Below are 5,278 nucleotides of genomic sequence, written 5' to 3' on the forward strand. Positions count from 1 at the left end.
AATTCTTGTAATAGCAGTATCCAATATATAAGCCTTGGTTTGGATTCCTTTTTAGCTAATAGATACTTTAGAGCTGTGTGGTCTGAGTACACTAGTACCTTCGTACCAAGTAAATAGGCTCGGAATTTATCCAGAGCAAAAACAATAGCAAGAAGCTCTTTCTCAGTAGTAGTGTAATTGGACTGAGAGGCATCTAAAGTTTTAGACACATAAGCAATAACAAAGGGGTCCTTACCTTCACGCTGAGCCAGTGCTGCTCCTACTGCATGGTTGGAGGCATCGCACATTATTTCAAATGGCTGGCTCCAGTCTGGTCCTCTCACAATTGGAGCTTGGGTCAGGGCGGTCTTTAGCTTATCAAATGCTTGTTTGCAATACACACTGAACTCGAACTCAATATCCTTCTACAGTAGTCTGGATAAGGGAAGTGCTACCTTACTGAAGTCCTTAATGAATCTCCTGTAAAAACCTGCATGGCCAAGGAACGAGCGGACTTCCCTCACAGAGGAGGGGTAAGATAAACTAGAAATAACATCCACCTTTGCTGGATCTACAGAAATGCCAGTATTAGACACAACATGTCCTAGTACGATACCTTGTTTTACCATAAAGTGACATTTTTCAAAATTTAATACAAGGTTTGTACTGACACATCTATCTAATACTCTAGATAATCCATCTAAGCAAAGGCTAAAGGAATCGCCGTACACACTAAAATCATCCATAAAAACCTCCATACAGTCCTCAATAAGATCAGAGAAAAGACTCATCATGCACCTTTGGAAAGTAGCTGGTGCATTGCACAAGCCAAAGGGCATTCTCTTGTAAGCATAAGTCCCAAAAGGACATGTAAAAGTGGTCTTTTCCTGATCCTCAGGAGCTATATGAATCTGGAAATAACCTGTATAACCATCTAAAAGACAATAATGTGATTTACCTGACAGGCGATCCAGCATTTGATCAATGAATGGAAGAGGATAGTGATCCTTACGAGTGGCCTGGTTAAGGCGTCTGTAGTCAATACAGACTCTCCAGGCATTCTAAACTCTGGTTGCCATGAGCTCTCCGTGCTTATTCTTTACTGTAGTGACTCCAGACTTCTTGGACACCACTTGTACTAGGCTTACCTATTCACTGTCTGAAATGGGGTAGATGATATCTGCCTCCGGTAGTCTGGTCACTTCCTTCTTGACAACCTCTAAGATAGTGGGGTTCAGTCTTCTCTGGGGTTGACGGACAGGTCTTGCTCCCTCTTCTAAAAATATCCTATGCTCACAGACTTGAGGGTTGATGCCTACTATGTCTGCCAAACTCCAACCAATTGCCTTCTTATGCCTCCTCAGCAGACTAAGTAACTATTCTTCCTGTTGATAAGTGAGTTCCCTTGCAATGATAACTGGAAACTTCTGCTCGTCTTCAAGGTAAGCATATTTGAGGTGTGGAGGAAGGGGTTTTAATTCTAACTTCTGATCATGGCCAGGCTCTGGGTTGTCTGGAGCTGGTAACAATGGTAAAACACTGTCATTGTCCTCTGAGAATGTCCCCACACTTGGACCTTGTCCTATGTACTTCTCTTCAAATTCCTCCTGGTGAACTTCAGCCACGGTTTCATCTATGATGTCACACTGGAGGATAGAATAATCCTCCGGAGGATGCTTCATAACTCCATTCAGATTGAAGATTACTCTCGGCCATCTATTTCAAAGGAGTATGTTCCTGAAAAAGCATCTAATTTAAACTTTGAGGTCTTCAGGAATGGTCTTCCGAATAGGATTGATGACGGCTTTCTCTAAGTCATTTTGGCGCATCTCCAGAATATAAAAATCAATGGGAAATGTGAGCCCCTTAATGCCCACTAATACATCTTCAGCAACTCCAGCCACTGTAATAATGCTTTTATCTGCTAACACAAAACGAGCTACCGACCTTTTTAAGGGAGGGAGCCTCAAAATATCATATATAGAAAAAGGCATTATACTCACACATGCTCCTAAATCACACATGCAATCAGAAAATACTACACCATCAATAGTACAATTAACCATACATGGACCTGGGTCACTACACTTTTCAGGTAAACCTCCCATTAAAGCATATATGGAACTACCTAAAGGAATAGTTTCTAATTCATTAATTTTGTCTTTATGTATACATAAATCTTTTAGAAACTTGGCATATTTAGGTACCTGTTGAATAACATCAAAAAGGGGAATAGTTTCCTCAACCTTTTTGAATATTTCTACCATTTTGGGATCAGGTTCCAGCTGCTTCCTGGGCTTCCTTGCAAGTTGTGGAAATGGAATGGGAGTGGTGTCTTCTGCAGTGTCTGCGCCCTTTAGTGCTTCCTCCTGTGGTTGAACTTCTTCTTTTTCAGCCATGTCCTATATGTCCTCTTCCTCTTCAATATCTTCTATTTCCACTACCTCTTCAGCTGAGGCGTGTTCTGGTGGGTTTGGCTCCTCCTGATTCCTCTCCTGTAGTGTGGTTCCGGACCTTAGGGTGATGGCATTAATGCCACCCTTTGGATTGGGTAATGGTTGAGAGGGGATTCCACTGGAGCTCAAAGGCAGGTTATTGGAGTTATTCATTGATCCAATCTGTGAGACAAGAGCTTGCAAAGTAGAGTTCAGACCATTTAGTGTAGCATAAAGGTTATTTTCCATGGTCTGTTGTCTCCAATCAATAGATTGTAGTAAGTCGTCATTAGAAGATGAAGAAGGATAAGTAATTTGAGAGGTCTGCTATTGGGTATTCTGTGGTCCTTGGGATTGCCTCAGGTGAGGTACTCTGTAAGGCTGGTTCTGGTTCTGCTTCCTGTTGTTGTTATTATTCCACCTCTGATTTCCCTGATTGTCTCTGCCTCCTCTGTTGTTGTTGTCCCTCTAATTCTGGTTAGAATTGTCCTGCCATCCATGGCTGTAATTGCCACCTTGATTGTACCCTTGGTTGGGGCGGTCATAGAAGTTATGAGTGGCTGCCACGGTGTTGTCTTCCTGCTGGAGCTGTGGACTTTCATCAGTATAATGGCTATAATCAGCACAGACTTCGCAAACTCTCTGTGGGACTAACTGTTGGCTTTGCTGTGGTGGAGAAGGTTGAGCTTGCTGAACTTGTTGTTGATTCAATTGCATCTGCTTCAGCAAGTTGGTCATTTCACAGATACTCTGAGTTAGAGCAGCAGTCTCTCTGCTAGCGGATACTTCTGCAACGGCTTTTGAACGGCCTTGTTTCTTCCTGTGATTCCGAGTAGATTCAGCTAGGTCGCTGATCAATTGCCATGCCTTATCAGTGGTCTTGTACTTTTTCATAGACCCATTGCTAGCACTTTCCAATGTGGTCTTATCTTGGGGCCTCATGCCCTGTGTGACGTAACCGAACAACACTATCTTGTCAATCATATGGTGGGGGCATTCTTCCAGAAGATTATTGAAGCGCTCCCAGTATTCATAGAGAGTCTCGGATTCGTTCTGAACAATCATGGAAATGTCTTTCCTCAGTTTATCAGTAACTTCAGCTGGAAAGAACTTTTCCAAAAATTCTCTTCTAAGTGTATCCCAGTCGGATACAGTTGCTGAGGGTTGAGTGTAGTACCACTCTCTTGCACCATCACGCCTGACAGTAGAACAGGCTGCTTGGAAATCTCTCAGGTGCTTGATAGGCTCTTGAGCAGGTAAGCCATGAAACTTGGGCATCAAATTGAGCAGTGCAGTCTTTATTTCAAAATCTGTAGCCACCGCTGGGTGATGCGCTTGAAATAGTTGCATTGAAAAATCAGGGGCTCCAGCCTCCTGGATAGTAACTCTCCTAGCTGCTGCCATGTTACCTGCACGTAAATCAACTGAATCAGTAGAACGGGGGCTGGTTTCTTCCTCAAGTGACGTTTCAGATCCACCCTCAGAGAGGACTAACCAACGCCGAGCTTGCCTTATTTGTGAAATAGTTCTTTCAATCTCAGGATCGAATGCTGGCAAGCTTGGATCAGGAAGTGAACGCGTCATCTAACGAAAGAAACAAGCAGCTCATAGTAGCAAGATAAAATAAAATGCAAATAAATAAATTCCAATCAATAACTTAGCACTCTATTGCAAATCCCCGGCAACGGCGCCAAAAATTGACGTGACGGAAATTGGCGAGTCAAGAATTGTTATAAGATATACGTTGCAAGTATAGTTCTTAACCAACCAGAAATCCGCTTATCAATTTAGAAGGGTGTCACAAAAATTAAAATTAAAATACTGGGAGTATGAATCCCAGGTCGTCTCCCAACGAGTTGCAGAAAGGTGTGCTATTTTATTAATCAGATGTTTTCAAAATGGTTTGAATTGAATAACAGGAAATTAAATTAGAGAATTTAAATAAAAGCCTTTACTGGGAGTAGATTAGTTGGAAGCCCTATTCTTGTTGGAGTACTCTCAAGATTAATTGACAATTGAAGGTTGTCCTGTTTAGTTATCCCTTACTAGATAAGGGAAAGTCAAACAAGTTGGAATGCTACTTCTATTCACAAGTTCCAACCCACTCAATTAAAAGGGATTGGTGTCAGTGACTAGAGGGCAATCCAACAATAAACCCAATTACAATTTTTCTTTTTGAGCATTCCAACTCAAGGGTTCCTTTCAATCAACTCCCCATCAAGTTAGGGAACTACTCGCTCATTGTGAATGTAGAATTTATAACATAGGAAAGGGAATTAAAGAAAGACATGATAAATAAAAACAAAGAAATCAATTAAAAATAAAAGTAATTCTTGTATTAATAAATTCTAAAAATAATTCAATAGTAAAATTGAGTAAATTAAAGGATATGAAAGAGTAAGAGCCAAGTAAAGAAAACGAACTAGAATGACGAAGTCTTGATGAGGTAATAACTCTTCTCAATATCCCAATGCAAAAAGCAATAGAAATAAAATCCTAAGAACTATGGATGTGTACAGAGAAAACCTAGAGGAGGAGTAAAACTAGATCTAAAAACTAAAAACTATCTAGAATGAATGTTGTTGTTGGTTTCTGCATGTTTTCTGGCTCTAGTCTGCTTTTCTGGGACGAAAACTAGGTCAAAACAGGGCCCAAAATCGCCCCCAGCGAATTCTGCAGATTATGCAGATTGCACACGTCACGCGATCGCATCATTCATGCGGACGCGTCATTCGGCATTTTTCCCTGCCACGCGTGCGCGTTGTCCACGCCTCCGTGTCACTTGTGCTATTCCAATCCGCGTGATCGCGTGAGCCATGCGGCCGCGTCACTGCGATTTCCTCTCTTTCACGCGGTCGCGTGAG

The 5,278-nt window shown here is 41.8% G+C and overlaps 1 non-coding gene across 1 annotated transcript; it reads left to right on the forward strand.

Annotated features, from left to right (window-relative positions):
* The first annotated feature begins 3,392 nt into the window (after nt 1-3,392).
* Nucleotides 3,393-3,500, forward strand: LOC112774210 (small nucleolar RNA R71). Its single transcript, XR_003188709.1, has one exon. It is a non-coding gene; the product is annotated as a small nucleolar RNA R71 (small nucleolar RNA).
* Nucleotides 3,501-5,278: the final 1,778 nt, after the last annotated feature.

The sequence above is a fragment of the Arachis hypogaea genome, chromosome 18, assembly GCF_003086295.3.
Source record: "Arachis hypogaea cultivar Tifrunner chromosome 18, arahy.Tifrunner.gnm2.J5K5, whole genome shotgun sequence".
Taxonomy (NCBI): Eukaryota; Viridiplantae; Streptophyta; class Magnoliopsida; order Fabales; family Fabaceae; genus Arachis; species Arachis hypogaea.